The sequence below is a fragment of the Chiloscyllium punctatum genome, chromosome 16 (assembly GCF_047496795.1).
Source record: "Chiloscyllium punctatum isolate Juve2018m chromosome 16, sChiPun1.3, whole genome shotgun sequence".
Lineage (NCBI taxonomy): Eukaryota > Metazoa > Chordata > Chondrichthyes > Orectolobiformes > Hemiscylliidae > Chiloscyllium > Chiloscyllium punctatum.
Genome location: NC_092754.1, coordinates 82317900 through 82339835, shown reverse-complemented (window position 1 = coordinate 82339835; position 21936 = coordinate 82317900). Strand labels below are relative to the sequence as shown.

General features: G+C 44.7%; 1 long non-coding RNA gene across 2 annotated transcripts; it reads left to right on the top strand.

The window, feature by feature from the left end:
• Nucleotides 1-23: 23 nt before the first annotated feature.
• On the top strand, nt 24-19959 carry LOC140486877 (uncharacterized). Of its 2 annotated transcripts, none has more exons than XR_011962661.1 (4): nt 24-70; nt 4944-5050; nt 12508-12625; nt 19633-19959. It is a non-coding gene; the product is annotated as an uncharacterized lncRNA (long non-coding RNA). The 2 variants fall into 2 exon arrangements; XR_011962660.1 differs by lacking the exon at nt 19633-19959 and adding an exon at nt 18910-19062.
• Nucleotides 19960-21936: the final 1977 nt, after the last annotated feature.

The window sequence follows — 21936 nt, the reverse complement described above, 5'->3', positions numbered from 1 at the left end:
GTCAGCTGTTTCCCGTTGAATGGTGGAGCCAGATTCAAAGGCCGAATGGCCTTCTGCTGCTATCTCCCAGGTATGTATATAGCCATGGAGCCGGGGTAGGAAGAAGTAGTCAGGGCAGGGATTCTGCAGGAGATTGCACTTCCACCTCAGTTTTCAGTGAGGAATGGTTTGATGGATTTTATTTAACATTTGTCTTTAACACAAGGTTTGTGAATTTGAATTTTTTTAAAAAGTACAAATTTATTGCACAATAAATAAAACTTAAAGAATTGAAACTATCTGCATATGACAGTTTTTAAAATTTCAAATGCCCTTTAAACAAAATCCTGTCTACTCCCGGGCGCCATCACTTTTCAGTTACTCAAACTCCAGGGAAACATTCCTTCTCTCTCTGGATCTTTGGTATGATTTAACTACTTTCAGTTCTCGTTCTGTGAGCTGTGAAGCATTTTTCTCCCATTTCTCCTACCCAGAAGTGTTATCTCACACAGCTGAGCAACCTTCCCACCATCAACATCATTATTCCATTATTTTGCTTTTTGTTAACATTTAGTCACCAGCAGTAGCACACCAGTGTCGTCAGTTGAATATTTACAAACAAAGCCCATTATGGGCAAAGCAAACCGTTACAAGTGACAGAGTGGGAAGGGGCTAAATCAAAGTAGAGTTGGGGGTGAGGGGGTGGCGGTGGCGGTGGAGATAAAGCACTGTATCCCCTGCGGTGCCCACCTCTATCTAATGGCATTAAGAGCATTGATACACATCACATGTCCCTCCTCCAAGGCGACCCTGAGAATATTCTTTATCCTCAATCATAGAATATAATCCCTACAGTGTTGAAGGAGAGCATTGGTCCATCAAATCCCACCAACCATCTGAAGAACATCCCGCCCAGAGCACTCCATCCCTGTAACACTGCATTTCCCATGGCTGATACACTTAGTCTGCAAATTCTGAACACTGTGGACAATTTATGACGACCGATCCACCTAACCTGCATATCTTTGAATTGTGGGAGAAAACCAGCGCACATGGAGGGGACCCACACTATTATGGGGAGAATGTGGATACCCCACATAGGCCATTGACCAAGGCTGGACTCCAACCTTTTACCTGGTGCTGTGAGACAGCAGTGCTATGATCACAATTTAAATCAATACAGATGAACCCTGCTCCTTGTCACATTGCTGTGTGTGGTGACCTACTGCCCAGAGAGGCATCCTGAGGTTCAGAAAGTGGCAATGTAAGTTCAGTCAACTCCAGCCCAGTTAATGTGGTTAACAACAACATCAGTACTCCAACATTGTCATCATGTACAAGGTCCACTCCTGACTCTGATGGACAGTAACATCAGAATCAGAGTCCTGCAGTCCACAGGGAGCAAGTGGATGCCCACTTCCCTGTGAGCACTCACTGGTCTCTCAGTCGTGTTCAGTCTCAGCAAATCCCTTGTCACACAGAGAGGGAAACAGCTCCTACCCAGTGTGAACCCGCTGGTGTCTCAGGGGGTCAGGATGAATCACTGAAGCCCCTCTCACACACTGACTATCTGAATGGCCTCTCCTCTATGTGGGCTCATTGGGGTCACAGCAGGTGGTGCATTTGAGTGAATCTCGCCACATTGGGAGCAAGTGAATAGTCATTCTCCAGAGTGAGCTCGCTGGTGTTTCAGCAGATCAGAGGACAGAGTGAATCCTTTCCCACACATGGAGCAGGTGAAGGATCTGAATCCATTGTGTACCCCCTCTGGTGCCTCAGCAGATTGTAAGATCGAGTAAATCCCTTCCCATACGTGAGGCAGGTGAACAGCCTCTCCCCAGTGTGACTGTGTCAGTGAGTGTCCCACTGGGAGGGGTAAGTAAATTTCTTTACATTTACACAGCTTCGCCCTTGTCCCGTTACATTGGTGTCTTCCCAGATCACATGACTGGTTCAATATTCGACCAGCTGCCTAACATGGGAATGATTTCTCTGAGCTAGGAATGCTGCTTTCCACTTTTATATTACTGATAAGGATCAGGACCTGCAGAATTGGACGACTCTGCAGTTGATGTGATGTTAAAGCTGAGTTTTCCACCTGTGAACTCTCTCTGTCTGTGAAACAAGTTTTTTCCTATCATTACTACAACTCCCAACACCAGCTCTCCCTTCAGCTCTCCTGAACGTCTAAATTTGGACTAATGCACAGACTTCAGTAATGTGCTTTTCTCTCACTTGTTTCTGAAAGTAAATTGGAGCCATTGTGAATAAATTTATACATTTTACCAGCAGAACACATGCCTACTCTGTCATTAACGATTTGTAACCTCTGGGAAATTTGTTACCATCTTCGATGACCGTTATAACGCTCTGCCCACTTCTCTGGAGCCAGGATAAGTCAATTCTAACAATTACCAATAGATTGGATCTGAACAGAATGTCCCCACAACAGTAGGCACTCTGACACTCAGTGCCCATCATTTTAGTTCTTTTTCTTAAAGCCCCTCATGTGTCTGGCAATACAATTGAAGATATTTTATACAGAAACCTTTCAGTCTCAATTGTCAGTTCCAGTCCTTGAAGCAGCCAGTAACACGCCATAGTGACTTGAATTCTAACAGCAGCATTGCCTTGGCAGAATAGATTGAGGAGAATGAAGCTGTCTTCTCTGGACTATCTAAACATGAAACACTTCAAATGAACAAAAATCTTAAAGAGATCAATATGGAAGACACAGCAAGGGTGTGTGCCCTGGCTGGTGTGCCTGGAATGAAATCAGCACTAACTGTGGTATCTTTACCCAGCAACCCCTTTAGCTCCATAAATGTTTAACATTTATTTGCTGCTCTAATTCCACTCTCTTGATCACTCCCATTTGTACCTTCTGTATTGTTGTCAGCCGTGCAAATTGATAACATTTGAATCAATCCATCCCAAAACCTCTCTGTATCTGTGTCTCACTTTTGTTCACTGAGACCCTCATTCAATCTGATCTCTTTACAAACCCTGCCCTGATATTTCCTTGGAGGGCTGAGAATGAAATGTTCACAGAATTGTAAATGCTGAAAGGAGGCTGCTTCACTCATCAGCTCTCCAAAGGTAAGAGGGCTGAGAGGTAAATAAGAGGGGTGTGTGGGGTTGGTGGGATGGGAACTCGGAAGGCAATAGGTCGATGTAGATGGGAGGTAATGATGAAAGGTTGGAGTGGATAATTGGGAAGGAAGATGGACAGGTGGGACAGTTCAAGAGGCCAGTGTCAAGTTGGAGGGTTGGATCTGAGATAAGGTGGGGGGAGGGGAGATGAGCAAACCTTGATGCTGTGTGGTTGAAGGGTCCCAAGATGGAAGATAAGGTGTTATTCCTCCAGGCGTCGGGTGGCCGGGATTTGGCGATGGAGGCAGCCCAGAACCTGCATGTCCTTGGTGGAGTGGGAGAGGGCGTTGAAGTGGTCGGCCACAGGGTGGTGGAGTTGTTTGGTGCATGTGTTCCAGAAATGTTCTCTGAATCAAGTTGGCGTCCTGATTCCCCAATGTAGAGGAGACCACATCGAGAGCAAAGGATAAAATAGGTGAGGTATCTGGATGTGCAGGGAATCTCTGCTGGATGTGGGAGGATCCTTTAGAGCCGTGGATTGACGTGAGGTGAAGGTGTGGGCACAGGTTTTACACCTCTTGAACTGGCAAGCAAAGGTGCTGGGAGTGGAGGGTGGGTTGGTGGGGAGCATGGATCTAATGAGGGAGTCGCAGAGGAAATGGTCTTTGTGGAATGCTGAAAGGGGTGGGAAGGGAAATATATCTCTGATGATGCGGTCTGATTGTAGGTGGTGGAACTGGCAGAGGATGATGTGTTGTATCTGGGTGGAAGGTGAGGACTGGGGGGTTCTATCCTTGTTGCGTTGGAGGTGTGGGGTTCAAGAGTAGAGGTGCAGGAGGTGGAGGAGATACACTGGAGAGCATTGTTGACCACATGGGAGGGGAAATTGTGAATCCTTGAAAGAGGAGGCAATTTGGTATGTTCTGGAGTGTTCTGCCAGCTTGGATCAAGTTTCACTGGAACACTGCAGTAAGCTTGAGACAGAGATGTTGGCCAGGGAACAGGCTCGTGTGTTAAAGTGGCAGGCAACTGGAAGCTCAGGGTCTGTTTTTGCAGCAGAACGTAGATCATCAGCCACCATTTCCACCACCGCCACTGAGATGCTGCCAGACACAGGTTCCTGTCCCCTCCATTAACAGCTATGCACCCTCCCAGCAAGGTCATTATCCACTCTTTTGTCTTTCCTGTCTCTCTTTGCACTCCATCTCAACTTATTATTTACTCTTTATCCCCTATCTCCTGCAGTCCAAAGGTATGCAGGTTCGGTAAATTGGACTAGCTACATTTCCCGTAGTGTTCTGGGATGCATAGTTTAGGTGCATTAGTCAGAGGAAATGTAGAGTAATAGGGTCGGGGAATGGGTTTGGGTGGGATAATCATCGGAGGGTGGGTGTGAGCTAGTTGGGCTGATGGCCCTGTTTCCACACGGTAGCTGGGAAAGTTTAGAATTCCTTCAATCGGATCGAAGGAAGGGTCACAGGTACCAGAATGACCCTTGGTGTGTGAAGGAGGTGGAAACGGGAAAGGGGAAGTGGCAACGGAAACCGAATGAAATGTATCAGGATAGACTGGGAGGGGTTTAATTACACTTTGTACAGGTCGCTAGTCCTGAATTAGAAACTCCTGCTCCCACGTTTGCAGCAAATGGGAAAATGTCTGTGACCCTCAGGCAATGATAGATCCTGGGTTATAGCCGCCATCTTTATTGGGGACAAGGTACAGCGAGGCGCATGGACATGTCCTCTTCCTGATGGGGGCAGGGCGATTTGAAGAGAAACATTTACACATCAAACACATACCAGGGAAATATTTGTCTTTGATATTCATCTTGCACTGACTGTGAGCTTTGTCTTGTGATTTTTTTTTATCAGATATTAATTGAGAATAATTGAGACTGGGATATCAAAAGCATGTTTCTACAGTCAGCAGAGTCATCAGGATCTGAATATCATTGGCATTTAACTGTGGAACGAGAAAGGTTTGTCGGTTCTGTCTGTCGAAAGGTAGCTCATATTTTTAGGTAAAAACAATGTCCTGTGGCCCAACATTTCAACTCCCCTCCCACTCAGCAAGGACATGGAGGTCCTGGGCCTCCTTCACCGCCGCTCCCTCACCACTCGACGCCTGGAGGAAGAACGCCTCATCCTCCGCCTTTGAACACTTCAACCGCAGGGCATCAATGTAGACTTCACCAGTTTCCTCATTTCCCCTTCCCCCACCTCACCCCAGTTCCAAACGTCCAGCTCAGCACTGTCCCATGACTTGTCCTACCTGCCGATCTTCCTTTCTCCCTATCCACTCCACCCTCCTCTCTGACCCATCACCTTCAGCATCACCCGACGCACCTATTGTACTCTTTCCTACGTTTTCCCCACCCTCACCCTCCTCTCATTTATCTCTGCACCCTTTAGGCACCCTTTCTCTATTCCTGATGAAGGGCTTTTGCCCGAAACGTCGATTTTACTGCTCCTCGGATGCTGCCTGAACTGCTGTGCTTTTCCAGAACCACCCTATTCCAGACTCTCATATTTTTGTCAAGCAAATTCATGGTTGGATCACCCTTGGGGTATGTGCTCTGTTCTGGGCAGTGCAGCACGGGAAGGAGATATTGGTCTGAGAGGGAACATAGATTTATCCAAACTACACCTCGACTCTTTGCAGGAACTGTCATGTTTAGACCCAGTCAACCACTTCATGACTTTAACCTGTGAACTCCTTATTTTCAATTCCCTGTAAATTTCCCATTAAAATTTCTTATGGACTCAAATTCCAGTAACTTTTCAGGTGGAATTTTACAGATTCTGACAATTATCTGTTCATCCAGAAATTGCTGAAGGCCATGTTGACGCTGAGTGCTGCTTGGCTCAATGAGAATGTTTTGGAGTTGGGTGAAAACAGAGGGAGATGAGACAGGGAGAAGGTGAAGCTGAAACTCAGTTTTAGTTCAGGCCATTCAGAATTTCGCATGGTCCCAATGGGAACAGCCAATTTGTAAGCGACACTGTGGAGTATTTGTTAACAATTTTTAAAGTATAATATATCAGCTTAAGTAAAGATTGGGGCTATTGATTATAATGGACATGTTTGAAGTGAAGGAAGGTTGAAAGCACTTTTAAATTCTCTTAATGGGAGTAACTAGCTGAATCTAGAGAGACATTGAGACAGGAACCCTCAGACCCGTGGCGGGCTCCTCTTGTACAATGTGGGAAATAAGGGACGCTTCTAGTGTCCCTGACGTCAATGTGTGTAGGAAGTGTGTCCACCTGCGCTACTGGGAAACTGCTTTTCAGACCTGGAGCTGTGAGTGGACTCACTGTGGACCATCTATGATACTGAGAATATTATGGACAGCACGTTTAGTGAGTTCGTCACACTGCAGGTGAGGGTTACACAGGCACAAAGGGAATGGGTGACCATCACATCAAGTTAAAGGCTCAGCAAGGGAGTGCAGGAGTCCCCATTGATAATCCCATTCTCAAACAGATACTGTATACCAGTTGGAATTCTGTTGGGGGTGAATGGGTGGGGTGGCCTCTCGGGGAAATCAGCAACAGCCAGGGTCATGACACCACAGATAGCTCTGCTGCACCGAACAGGAGGAAAGACAGTTGCAGGGCGATAGTGACATGGGATCAATCATCAGAGTAAGGGCAGGTACTTCTGTGGCCACAGACATGAATCAAGGATGACATGTGACCTCCCTAGTGCTAGGATCCGTCATAGCATGGAGTGGCTACAGTGAGTTCTGCAGCTGGAGGGTAAATAACCAATGGTTGTGGAACACACAGATACCAACGACATTGCGAAACAAAGGGATGAGGGCCTGAAATATGTATAAAGGAAAATCAGAGATATATTCAAATGAAAAGTAATAATGTCAGACTTACACCCAGTGCCATGTGCTAGTGAGAGCAGGAACAAGAGGATAGATCAGCTGGATGTGTGGCTGGAGAAATGGTGTACTAGAGAAGGGTTTAGATTTTCCAGGCACTGCGACTGGTTCTGGGCTAGGTGAGACTTGTACCAGCTTGATTGGTTACCCCTGGGCAGGGCTGGGAGAAATCTCTTGGTGGGGTGATTGCCAGTTCCATTGGTGAGATTGTAACTAGTTTGGCAGGGGGTTGGGAGCTAAAGGGTGGCTTAGATGGGCCAGATTCAGGTCAGGGAATGGGAGAGAGAGTATTCGTGATGCAGACAACAGCTCAGAAAGACAAAGGAAAGGAGAATTAAACGAGGATTGAGTCCTCTTCATCCATCAGTCCTGCCATCCCAGGGGTGAGAGTCAACAAAATATGAGGCCTTTTAAATGTCTATGACTCTAAGTGCCTCAGCAAAATCGTAGAAATCTGAAATATAAACAAAACAAAAAATTGCTGGAGATCCTCAGCAGGTCTGGCAGCATCTTAAATTATGACAGTTGCAGGAAACATTGCAGTTTTGAAGACGTTGTATAATGCCATCCCACAACATCAACTACTCCAGGCAAAATCTCCTCAGCCCCTCCTTATGGTTCACATGTTTCCATACTGGCAGCACCCTTATAAATCTTTTCTGGACTTTTTCAGGTTTCCCAACATCTTTCCTGCAGCAGGGAGACTAGAATGTAAAGTAGTCTGGACATTCCAAAAGTGGCTGAGCTAATAAACTGTACAACCGAACCATGATCTCCTAACTCCTAAACTCAATGAACTGCCCAATAACAGGTAGCATACCAAACACCACCTTCACCGACCTGTCTACCTTCAGCCCCACTTTCAAGGAACTATCAAACAACTCTGCACAGTGTATTTGTTCGTCAACACTTCCCAGGAACTTGTTATTATGGGGCTGGGTCCTATCTTCCTGAAATCGGGGAGACTAGAATTGAATGTAGAACATAGAACAATACAGCACAGAACAGGCCCTTCGGCCCACGATGTTGTGCCGAACTTCTAACCTAGATTAAGCACCCATCCATGTACCTCTCCAAATGCCGCTTAAATGTCGCCAATGATTCTGACTCTACCACTCCCACGGGCAGCGCATTCCATCCCCCCACCACTCTCTGGGTAAAGAACCCACCCCTGACATCTCCCCTATCCCTTCCACCCTTCATCTTAAATTTATGTCCCCTTGTAACACTCTGTTGTACCCGGGGAAAAAGTTTCTGACTGTCTACTCTATCTATTTCTCTGATCATCTTATAAACCTCTATCAAGTCACCCCTCATCCTTCGCCGTTCCAACGAGAAAAGGCCGAGAACTCTCAACCTATCCTCGTACGACCTACTCTCCATTCCAGGCAACATCCTGGTAAATCTTCTCTGCACCCTCTCCAAAGCTTCCACATCTTTCCTAAAGTGAGGCGACCAGAACTGCACACAGTACTCCAACTGTGGCCGAACCAAAGTCCTGTACAGCTGCAACATCACTTCACGACTCTTGAATTAAATTCCTCTGCTAATGAACGATAATACTCCATAGGCCTTCTTACAAACTCTATCCACCTGAGTGGCAACCTTCAAAGATCTATGTACATAGACCCCAAGATCCCTCTGTTCCTCCACCTGACTAAGAATCCTACCATTAACCCTGTATTCCACATTCTTATTTGTTCTTCCAAAATGGACAACCTCACACTTGGCAGGGTTGAACTCCATCTGCCACTCCTCAGCCCAGCTCTGCATCATATCTAAGTCCCTCTGCAGCCGACAACAGCCCTCCTCCCTGTCCACAACTCCACCTATCTTCGTATCATCTGCAAATTTACTGATCCACCCTTCGACTCCCTCATCTAAGTCATTAATAATAATTACAAACAGCAGAGGACCCAGACCTGATCCCTGCGGAACTCCACTTGTAACTGGGCTCCAGGCTGAATATTTACCATCTACCACCACTCTCTGCCTTCGACCGGTTAGCCAGTTTTCTATCCAATTGGCCAAGTTTCCCTCTATCCCATGCCTCCTGAATTTCCGCACAAGCCTACCACGGGGAACCTTATCAAATGCCTTACTAAAATCCATGTACACGACATCCACTGCTCTACCCTCATCCACATGCTTGGTCACCTCCTCGAAGAATTCAATAAGACTTGTAAGGCAAGACCTACCCTTCACAAATCCGTGCTGGCTGTCCCTAATCAAGCAGTGTCTTTCCAGATACTCTTAAATCCTATCCCTCAGTACCCTTTCCATTACTTTGCCTACCACAGAAGTAAGACTAACTGGCCTGTAATTCCCGGGGTTATCTCTATTCCCTTTTTTGAACAGGGGCACAACATTCGCTACTCTCCAGTCCCCCTGGTACCACCGCCGTTGCCAGTGAAGACGAGAAGATCATTGCCAACTGTACTGTAATTTCCTCTCTTGCTTCCCACATAAACCTAGGATATATCCCGTCAGGCCCGGGGGACTTGTCTATCCTCAAGTTGTTCAAAATGTCCAACACATCTTCCTTCCTAACAGGTATCTCTTCTAGCTTAACAGTCCGTTTAACACTGTTAAGTAGTATTCTAAAACTGGCCTCACCAATGCCCTGTACAGCCACAACGTGACCTCCTAACTCTTATACTCAGTGACAGAATCCCTACAGTGTGGAAGCAGCCCATTCAGCCCATGAGACGTGACCAACCATCGGAATAGCATCCCACCTGAACCATGTAACCCAGCATTACCCACAGTTAATCCACCTAACCTGCACGTCTTTGGATTTTTTGAGGAAACCAGAGCGCCCAGAGGATGCCCGTGCAAACACAGAGGGAGAATGTGCAAACATGACACAGAGTGGAATCGAACCCAGGTCCCTTGATTGATGAGTGCACAGACCAATAAAGGTCAGCGTCCGAAATGCAGTCTTCAGCACCCAGTCTCCCTGAAACTGGACTTTCCAGGAACTATGCAGTTCTGAGCTCTTCAGAGGGATTGAAAGTGAGGAGGAGAAAACAGGAACAGGGTTGAGTTGTAGATCCATAAAATAACTCTCTGTTCCCGTCTCTCTGTTTCCCTCCCCCTCTGTTCCACTCCCCGTTCTCTGATTCTCCCCTGCCTCTGCCTGTCCTCCCCTGTCCCCATCTCTATCCTCACCTGTGCGACCACCCTCAATCCCCACATCCTCTCTTTCCCCCCACCCTCAGCCCATCCTCTCTGCCTACTCTCCCCTCCCTCTCACCTAGTTCTGTATACCCCAAGGGAAAGGACCTTGTCTATTTGCCCTACACATGACCGGCTGATTTTATAAATCTTTATCAGGTCACCCCTCAGCCTCCGTCGCTGCAGGGAAAACACCCTATCCAACGCTGGCAACATCCTTGTAATTCTTTTCTGACCCCTTTCAAGTTTGAGAAGATCCTTCCGATAAGAGGGAGACCAGAATTGCTGGAATATTTCAAAAGTTGCCTAATCAATGTCCTGTACAGCCACAATGACATCCCAACACCTATACTACATTCTCTGACCAATAAAGCAAAGCTTACCCACTGCCTTCTTCACGATCCTATCCACCTGTGACTCTACTTTCGAGGAACTATGAACCTGCACTCCAAGGTCTTTTTGTTTCGCAACACTCCCCAGGAACTTACGATTAACTGCAAAGGTCCTGCTCAGGTTTGCTTTCCTGAAATGCAGCATCTCACATTTTTGTAAACTGAACGCCTCAGCCCATTCGCCCATCTGATCCAGATCCCGTTGTACTCTGAGGTAATCTTTTTCACTGTCCACTACACTGCCAATTTTGGTGTTATCTGCAAACATGCTAGCAATACCTCTTATGTTCACATTGATGTAAATGGCAAACAGTAGTGGATTCAGCACCAATCTTTGTGACATTCCATTGGTCACAGGCCTCCAGCCTGAAAAGCATCACTCCACCACCACTCTCTGTCTTCGACCTTTGAACCAGTTCTATATTCAAATGACTAGTTCTCCCAGTATTACATGAGATCTAACCTTGCGAACCAATCTCCCATGCGGAACATTGTCGAACGCCTTTCTCAAGTCCATGAAGATCATGTTCACCGCTCTGCCCTCATCAATCCACTTTGTTACTTCTTCAGTAAACTCAGTCCAGTTCATGAGACATGATTTCCCACGCGCAAGACTGTTATTGATATCCAGGACTTAACTCTGTACATTGGGGTCTGCGTCGCCCAGTAACAGGAGTTAATAGTCTGGATAACGTTCACGTACACCAGCTTTGTGTTGGTGACTGCGTATTGAGTCTTGTTAATAACACCAACACAGGTGAGTTCCTTTTGAAAGGCAGTCCCAATATCCCGACCCCCTCCCACCTGCTCTGTCTCCTCCAGCCCCACCGTAGACAGGAAGTACGAGAAGCTCATGGAGTTTCCATGTGAGTGAGGTTGAGCAAATCTTCCTTTCTTTCCACCACCCACTATGAAATGGTGGTAGTGTCCTTTCCTCTGGACCAAGAGGATCGGGTTCAGAGTTTGGTAACAGCGGTTTTGAAGAGGATGATTAGAAAACATGCCCAAGCCACCAGGCCATACTGTTTCCAAGCTGTCCCTGCCTGAGCCTCCAAACAGAATCTTCTTGTAGTTTCTCTCCTGTCAGACTCTCCCATTGCTCAGTTTGTCCAGGATCCCCTCCTGCTGCTGCACTGATCCTGTCCCTCATAGACCTGTCCATCCCCCAGTGTCCTCCACATTAATTCATTGTTTACAATCCCATTATTTCCTGTTCTCCAGCCCCGCCCCCTCCACTCTATTGGGCAGCAGCCGATAGCAATCATCCAGGCTCCTGTGTGATCGAGAGCATGTTCCGTAGGAAGGGAGATCAGTGCACGGGCGCAGTGCTGGCCAGTTGTTGGCGTATGTGCAGGGTGGGTCAGTGCCAGGGAGGGAGGCTGTGGATGTGTGGGATTAATCTGTCATTAGCAGCTCCCTTCCTTCTTTCTTCTGAGGACACGACCCAGGGGAATAGCCCTTTTCCTGGTGTCCTGACGAGTGGTCAAAGTATCAATGGGGGAGCATTTTGCAGCAAGTTTTCAGAACTCTTATGAATAGTCAGGATTGTTATGGAAAATGATAAGGATGGGCCTCTAATTAGAGTTCTAATTTGGTTAATTTTAGTTAAACCAGATATGATTTGGCCAGTGTATGCAGAATGGTTCTCATCAGAGAATGGGGGTTCTTGGAGATGGGGGGGTGGGGAGGATTCACCAACACCCTGGAGGCTCCAAGTCAAACCCATTGATTTGGTTCTGAGTCTGCAGACAGCAGCTTGGAAACTGAATGCAAGGCGAGGAGAGAGATTGTGAGAACGGGGTGTGGAGGAAAGGAGGGATGAGACTAGTTTGGATTTCAGTTAACAAGAGAGAGAAATTGTGAGACTGAGATTTAAAGCTTTGGGGGAACAAGGAAACTACAATTTAATACTATCATTGTCTTATAAAGTTCCATCCTGTATTAACAATGGTGAATTATGTTTTTCTGTTGTAGGGTACGGAAAGGGTGGATTTGCAGATGAGAAATTCAAATTGAACTTCATGTTCAGATCTCATGGTTACTTGATCTGTGCCGATCTGAATATCATTGGCCTTTTCCTCTGGAAGGAAAGGTATGCACTCTGTCCGTGGGCAAATATTTCAAATCTCAGTGTGACTGGAAAAGTACTGAGACACAGCCACGTCCATGTTAACGTGCTTTGTGGCTTTGCATGGAGGCTGGTTGTCAGGATTATCTCTGTGGCAACGGCAGTTTAAAAAGTCTAGTTCAATTCAGCACTTTGTGTTTAAACAACACACCCCTCCCAACACCTCCGTGGCTCAGTCAAGTACTTGACAGGTGCTTCAGTTTCGGTGAGGTTGTCTGTCAGGATTCTCATGTGGAGGAGCCGGTCTTGGAATGGGGTGGACAAAGTTAAAAATCACACGACACTAGGTTATCGTCCAACAGGTTTATTAGGAAGCACTAGCTTTCCAAGCACGATGTAATTTTTAACTTTATCAGGTTCATCACTATGCTGACAGACTTCTTCAGATAAGTACTTCAACAATTAAATAGGCCATATGTTCCCCACGCAATAGGTTTCCTCAAGCAGTGTAAACTGCTATTCTTGATCTGGGGATAGCTGCTCATTTGTATACCCAGTCAAAATCCCATCAAGCTTTTTGTTGATCATTAAACTGTTTCTAATCTCCTAGTTTCTCCTTGGTCTTTGCCAATTTGTATGCCTTCTATTTCAATTTGATAGACTCCCTTATTTCCTTAGACACAAACAGCAGATTACTCCTTTTCCTACAGTCCTTCCTTTTCACTAATGTATATAATTTTGATGTGCACTTTGAAAAATTACTGCCTCATCCTGTTGTTGTCTACTTTGTTTAAGCACAGGATCTTGGGATTGGACTTAATCTTCCAGCTTGCCATCTGTGTTATAAATTCAACCAGACTTCTCACATATTCTTAAAGTGCCTCTTTGGATTCATCCTAATCTTCTCCGCCAAGGTTCTTTCATATCCACTTTGTCGCCCTCCTGATTTCCATCAAAGGTAAACTCCTATATCCCTTATTGTGCGCCAGGGACTCCCTTGATCCTAGTTGCCTGTGCCTGAGCCACGCATCCCTCTTTTTTCCAGTCAATGCCTAAATATCTCTTGTCATCCTGGGTTGCCCATTCCTGCCAACCTTGCCCTTCACCGTCACAGAAACATATATACCTTGAACTCTAGCTATCTCATGTTTAAAGGCTTCCCACTCGCCAGCGGGCCATTTACCTGCAAACAAATTACTCCAGTCGACCCCTGCAAGATCCTGTCCAATCCCATCAACATTCCCCCCACTGTCACCTCAGTCACCTATCCTGCTCTGTTTCCCAAGAGTTGTTCGAGTTTTGCCCCTTTCCAAGTAGGACCCTCTACATACTGCTGGAGGAAACTTTCCTGAATTCACTTATCGGATCCCACTCCATCAAATTCCTTCACGCTCTGGCAGTCTCAGTCTGTTACAAAAATTAAAATCCACTCTTATGACAACCATATTGCTCCTGCATGTCTCCCTTGTCCCTGCATATTTGTTACTCAAATTCACGTTAACTACTTGGAGGCCTATAGTACAACCCCGGTGACATCATCATTCACTTCCTACTTCTTAAATCCACCCGCGAAGCCTCACTGGATGATTGGCCAGTTATTTTATCTCTGATTACTGCTGTGATAATCCCCTTAATCAGAAATTCAACTCCTCCTCCCCTCCTTCCACCATCCATGTCCCGCCTAAAGCACCTGTACCTGATGCGTTAAGCTGCCAGTCCTGACCCTCGCTTAGCCATGTTTCTATAAAGGCTATATTATCCCAATCCCATGTTCCTATCCACGCCATTAGTTTATTGGTCTTACCTGCCAGCCCTCTTGCACCGAAATAACAGTCGTTTAATCCAACAGGCATTCCTTACTCCTTATCATGTTCCAGCCTGACCTGTCTCTTCACTTTATTGTTTCTGATTACTGTATCTCCTACCAGCCTCGTTCTTGCCTCCCTGATCATGAGGGTATCGCTCTTCGCTAATATAGTTTAAATCCTCCCTTGTAGCATGAACAAAATTCGCCAACAAGATATTGGTCCCCTTCCCAGTGCATGCACCCCCTGTCCCTCCTGATCAGGACCACTCTGTCACAGAAAAGACAACAATGTAAAAATCTCAATCTCTCTGCCCCCCACCCCTGCACCAATTCTTTAGTTACTTATTTATCTGCCATATCCTCCTGTTCTTACTTTCATTAGCTCATTACAATGGAAGTAATCAGGAGATTACTACCGTCAAGGTCCTGATTTTTAACTTTTCTCCCAGCTCTCACTAATCACTCTGTACGACCTCATTCCTACATCTACCTGTGTCATTTGTGCAACGTGCATAATGATTTCTGGCTGCTCCCCCTCCCCCTTGAGAATGTTCTGCAGCCGCTCGGAGACATCCTGGACCCCGGCACCTGGGCGGTAACTCAACATTCTGGATTCCCATTTGAGGCCACAGAATCTCCAATCTGTCCCTCTAACAATCGACTCTCCTATCTCGAAGGTCCTGTTAACTGTTACCCTTTCCCACTGTGCCCCAGAGTCAATGGTAGTGCCACCAACCTGGCTACTGCTGCTTTCCCCTGGAATGTATTTCCCCTGAACAGTATCCAAATCGGTGTACTTGTTTTCGTGGGGAATTGCCACAGGGGATTCCTGCACTCTCTGCCAACTCCGTTTGCCATTCCAGGTCGTCGCCAACTTCCTCTCTGTCTTGAAAACAACAGGGGGCAAGGACTCTTGTTGGATTAAATTGCCTTCATTTAAATGCAACAGGACAGATAGGTAAGCCTGATGTACTCATAGCATGGATCTTAACCGGGACTGGGATATTATAGTCATTACAGAAACATGATTGTGGCGAGTCTTGGGTGTGACCACAACACGAAAGCTCTTATCTATGAAGTTCTCAATATCTCAGATGATCCTGAGGGCATCCAACTCCAGCTCCCGAACACGGTCTCCCAGGAGTTGCAGCCGGGTGCATTTTCCACACATGTAGTTACCAGGGACTGTGGGAATTTCCCTGAGCTCCCCACATCCCGTAGGAGGAACTTTCAACAGTCCTAACTGCCATCTCCATTGCTGCAAGACGAAAGTTGAAAGGACTTTATTTGAGCTTCCCTGTAGTTTTCACTGAGCTGCTGCTGTCCAAAACCTCTTGAGCCAAACATTACTACTGACTCTGCTACCAACCGCATGTCTCTCTACCCCTTCACATTTAGTTTTAGTTAAAGAAGGAGGGAGACACTGCAGTGATTAGCACTTGGGCATTAAGCACTCCTTGACACCTGGCCACTGACGACCTGCTCTCCATCCAAGATCAGATTGGCCTTGGAAGATGTCTTACTGAGATTTTCCTTCTGGTCGTGCTAACTGCGCTGCTGCTAATCTTCACCCCGACAGCCAATCTGCGTTGTCACAGTCCCTTGGTCCTTTCTGTCTAATAGTACTGCATTTATTAATTCCTTGAATCCATCGACTGCATTCCAAACTGTGTCTCACTCCACAGCGAGAGAGGTTGATGTTCCAGTAAATACAAGGCTATTGTGAAAATGATACAATTCGACATAGGGACAAAAATATGTCTATCCGCTCACTGAGTCTGCTTTTCCACTCAATTAGGTGAGATCGATTTTGATAATCCCCCATTCCACTTGTCTATATTTTCCCCATAAGCCTTGTATGAAAATCAGTCTGCCTCAATCCTAAAGATATTTAATGATCCAGCCTCAACAGCCCACAGAATTTTCGAAAATGATTTCCCTCTCACTGATGTGAGACTTGGTGGTCTTTAACCCCATGCGGTATTTCTAGCACTGTTTGAAAGTTGTATCAATATTAGATGTTATCCTGTCCTATCACACCTTCTCTGTGGCCAGAGGCAAAACAAAAATGAAAAGTTAAGAGACTGTAATCTCCTCACGTCAGCCTAAGATACAGCGCATCCTGGTCTGTGCACTTGCCTACTCTCTATCCCACAAAAACTTCCCATTCATTGTCAGCTTCTGTATCAATTCACTCAAGGATCACACGGTCACTCTCCTTGAATCCAGGAACTCCTTCTTCAAACTGAAGGTCGGAAGAAAGTCAGTGTTTAACATATTCTCTGGCTCCGTGCACAGGCTGCCCCCTTGGTCCCAAAAACTCCCCATTCTCTCCCGCGTTATCCTCTTCCCCTTAATAACCCGAAAGAATGTCTTTGAATTCTTGCTAATCTCTACATTCGAATGTTTTAACTCCCCGCCAACACTTCTGCTCTTCTACTGACTTTTTAAGTTTAGCCCTACACTTTCTATATTCTTTTCGGACCTCCATTGACCTGCTCACTTTGTAACTGCGTTAATCTTTTCTTTCCTTATTAATTCTGTTCGGAATTTGTGTCGACACCCAAGGTTCTCTGGGCTTGTGTTCCTAAAATTCATCTTCGGTTAAACATGCTGGGCTGATACTGTCATCAATCGCATTTTGATCAAGTGACCCCCTAACTCGCGCCCCACGCTGTTCTGCTGCAGTTCCACCCAGAAGCATCTGTACTTTGGCCAGATCCTGTCATATATTTTCATAAAATCGGTCTCCCAAATCCAAAAAGCTTTTATTTTTCAAACATGTTTGGGTCTTTCCCTTAGCAAACCCAAAACATAGGAGTCACGGTCACTAGTCCTTTCATGCTCACCCCAATCCTGCCTGCAACATCTGACTGGCTTCATTCCCCACGATGAGGCCCAGCACAGCCACGCCCATTGTTGTATCTGCTACACGTTGACATAAGAAGCTCCCTGGAATAAATTTCAAGGCATCTGTCCCCTCTTAAAAATGTTATCACTGCCCGAATGAATGTTTGGAAGTGAAATGCCCGATTATAACGATCCTATTGTTGTATTAGCACACCTCAGTAATTGGTTCTATATCAGCTCCTGTACTTTCTTTTGTTTGGGATTATATCCCCAGCGGTGTGTCTTCATGGTTTTGATCCTGAGCTCTAAACACCAAGTCTCATTAGATCCTCCTTACTGCAGTAACTAACTCCACAATTAATAATGCAACCCCATTTCCTCTTTTACCACCTCTCGTGTCGTGCTTCTAGATCTTGTACCACAGGACATTGAGTTGTCAGCCCTGACCTCCTTCAAACACATCTCTGTGATGGCAAAAATATCACACTTCTCCATTTCACCTCATTCCGTTATCACTTCTGTTTATCCGATAACATTCCCAGCATTAAGGTAAACGACATCCAGCCTGGAATGTAACACCTGGAATACTCTATAACACGGAGTTTTTTAGTCATTCATTGTTTGTTCTCAAGCTGCCCAATTCATGAACCAAAACTGTAACTTTGGGAATGAATGAATATTTATTGAATTGCAATTTCTCTTTTAATATCTGCATTCATCAAATGCAACTTTCCAGAACTAAGCAGTCAGCTTCACATGCAATGAGTTTCTGCTGATTAATTCCCTGTTCAGTGTGCAGAGGGGAGAGCTCTAAGTAATGGAGAAAGTGAGAACTGCAGGTACTGGGGATCAGAGTCGAAACGTGTGGCGCTGGCAAAGCACAGCCATTGGGGAAGCATCTGAGGAACAGGAGAGTCAAAGCTTTGGGCATCAGCAGTTCATCAGGATCTGCAGTTCTCACTTTCTCCATTACTTAGTTCTGGAAAGTTGCATTTGATGAATACAAAGAAGTATGAGAGATGACTTGATAGATGTCTATAAGATGACGAGAGGCAAAGATAGAGTGGATAGCCAGATACTTTTTCCCATGGTGCAAATATCTATCACAAGGGAGAAGAACCTAAAGGTAAGTGGAGGAAGGTTGAATGGAGATGTCAGAGGTAGGTTCTTTTCACAGAGAATGGTGGATGGTTGGAAATGTACTGCTGGCAACTGTAGTAGAGTCAGCTGCATTGGGGATATATTAAGAGACGATTGGATAGGCAATTGAATGATAGTATAATGAAGGGTATGTAGATAAGTCTGATGTTAGAGTAGGATAAAGTGTCGGCAGGATGTCAAGGCCAAAGGGTCTGCACTGTAGTGTTCTATATTTCACTTAGTATGTGGATTATTTTCAATTGTTGAATGTGTAAGGGAGTGATGTGTGTGAGATCAGGAAGCTCTGTAGGGGAGTTAGGCCAAGACGTCCACTTCTGGGGTGCATTCTTACAGTCACCTGAGTACCAGTACAATATATGTGTGATGACCTACACCAGACAGAATCCGTCAAGTTCTGTTATTAAGGTGATTCTGGACTTGTCATTTGCTGTTGTTTTCTTCAGAAAGATTTTGTTGGTTGACCCATGTGTTATTTTTTGTCCATCAACAGAGATGTACAATTTTATTTGTATACTGGTGAATGTGAAGGTGACATTTATTGGAAACGGTTTTGGAGCTTTCTTTGCTAGACACAATGTGCTGCAGAATACTGTCAACTTGTCTTTACCCAGTGTGTGGTCCAGATAGCAGATGCTTGGAGTCTGGGGGGCAGGCCAGATATAATCACCATAATTAACTTGTGCGATGTGATTCTGACACTCCATGTCCATTCATCTGCCCCCAGTCAAGCCTCAGACCGAAGATGGAGTCGAAATAATTTGTTGTGAAATAATGTTTGAATGACTGCCCTGACCCAGGTGGAAGCTCTCTGGATTCATTTAAGAGCAGACAAATGTCTTACCCAGGATCACAGGCAGCTGTGTCTGAATTCAAATCTTTTAATGTCTTTTTTCAATGTAGGTTATGATTGCAATCTGATCTGAAAAAATCAGATATTTGCTATGTTCGTGAATTGTGATTCACAAATGTGTGAATTATCATTATTCAACCAAACAATAATTGCATCAGCTCTGAAAACAATTAGGTCAATGGTATATTTATGGAACTAAAATATACTTTCCTGCCAACATTTCATGATACAAAAATTAAGATTGTATATTTTATTTAATACCGAACAAAGAACATGTTTTCTGACTGTAGTGATGATCACAATAACATGCTTTTGCATACATGAACATCAAGTAACCACAAAAATACATGATCCTCTCACTAGTATTCTCACATACGGATTAGGAAGGACACCACTTCAACTGGGACAACACACCCATCATGGGACAAACCAAACAGAGGCATGCACGAGAATTCCAAGAAGCATGGCATTTCATCCAGAACTCTATCAGCAAAAACACCGAGTTAGAGCTCAACTATCACCCCTGAGAAAAGGAACAGGACGTGACTTCACCACAGGAAACAACATCACCACAGGAAATGACATCACCAACCTAAAGAAACTCAAACGTATAAATAGAAAGCAGGAATTTTCAGCGTTGGTTCCCCTGAGGCCCACTGAAGATGAAGATGGTAAAACATCTCGAAATGAACCTCCAGCTCAGCGAAGAAGCCGACATCCAAAACATCAACCTGAGCTACAAATCTTCTCAAAACTCGCTATAATTACATACTCATTGTCAGTTTTCAAATGAATACATCGTTGCTCCAACATTTGGAAAGTCGTTGGCTTCTGAATGATTGTATTTTTCGAGTGAGAAAACGATTGAACAGTCATATAGAAATTGTGTTCTTACATATTTATACATAATCGATCAGTTTAATTTCTCACTAAATGTGCGAGCTTCAGTTCTTTACCAACAATTGAAAAATGACAATAATTCAATATGAACAGAGAATATTAGATTAAATAAACGAATTGTGTTATTAAATTGAAGTGAACAACAATTTGAAACCTTGCAATTTTCAGAATGAATATTAAACTGAAATGTGAAAAAGAATGAAGAACATATATCCGTGTGAGTGAACAGTCAGACATTATCGAAAGAGTTTTGTGGCAAAGCAAAGGAAATATTTGTTTTATTTGTTGGGATACAAAATTTAAAATATTCGTGCGTTGAGTACTAATTAGACTTCATCATCAAGCTGAACTTGCAATACTTGCATTATAAATGGTTATGCTGCAGCAAAATGAACAGATATTTGCCAACATTTACAGCTGGAAATAATCTGATACTGGCTTTGACTTGCATCTGTACATGATAGAGTACACACAAGGAGGCTATTTGGCCACTGTGTATGCATCAGCTTGTGAAGTGTCTCCCAAATCCTCTCATTCGCCACCTCTATCACTGTTGCCCTTTAATTTCGGAACGTTCAAATATATATCCAGTTCCCTCTTGAGTCTTCATTCACAAATCTCCCAGGTAGGGCATTCCAAATCCTAACAACTGTCTCAATAAAGAGCTTTTGACTTATCTCACTCTAAGGTCTTGTGCCGACGATCTTGAAACTGGGATGCTGTAATGCCAGCTAGGAGAAACGAAGTATTCTTGTTTTACCCTTTTTTTTCATAATTTTGATTACTGCAATATGTTCACATCTTCGTCTGTTCTGATCAATCAGGAGTAATTTCATTACTCTAATTTCTCGCATCGTACCTTTACCTAATTTCTTCATTCCACTTATCACTCTGATTATTTATAAGGTTCCAGTTATTCTTCTTCAAAGTAATGAAGTGTGTGTGTGTGAGAGAGAGAGAGAGCGAGAGCGAGAGAGAGAGACAAAAAAAAACAATTCTCTGTAATGTCTGAATTACACCCAGTGCCTCGTTTCAAAGAGGTAAGGATTAGGTAACGATTAACATATGGTAAAAGAGCGAGTTCAGGGGCGACGGTTTCAGATTTCTGGATCATTGGGCACTCTTCCAGGACAGGTGGGGGCTTTAAGAAATGGAGAGATTGCATCTTAACTGGATGAGCACCAACATCCTAGTGGGGAGGTTTTCTCGTGCAAATTGGGTGGATTTAAACTAATAAACCAGGAGGCTGGGAAACAAAGCAGTAGGTCAGGAACGGAGCAGAAGGTAGAGGTGAGTAGGACATCAGGCACGGCCAGTCTCATAACCATGCTGCGAGAAGGAATCAAATCAGTCCAAAATGTGAGTTGGAGTTTGGAATAAGTGATAGAGATGTATGTCAGCGATTAACAAATGAAGATGAAATGTGAAGGAGTGAGGTGTGTGAGATCAGGAAGCTCGTACTCAAGAAACAATTAACGGGGAAAAATAAATCGAAAAAGTCTTATTTAAAATCCTTAGGCCTAAAAGCACACAGTATTTGGAATAAAATTGATGAGCTGGCAGTAGGTATTGAGATAAATGGGTATGGCCTGGTAAGGATGATTGTAACATGGGTACTCGGTATTCCGAAAGGATAGACATGAATGTAAAGGAGGTGGAATTGGTGTATTGGTTACAGATGATATCAAGACTATATTAAGAAATCATGTTGGCACGAGGGAACAAATTAAAATCAGTCCAGTTGCAAATAAAAAGAAACTGAAGAAA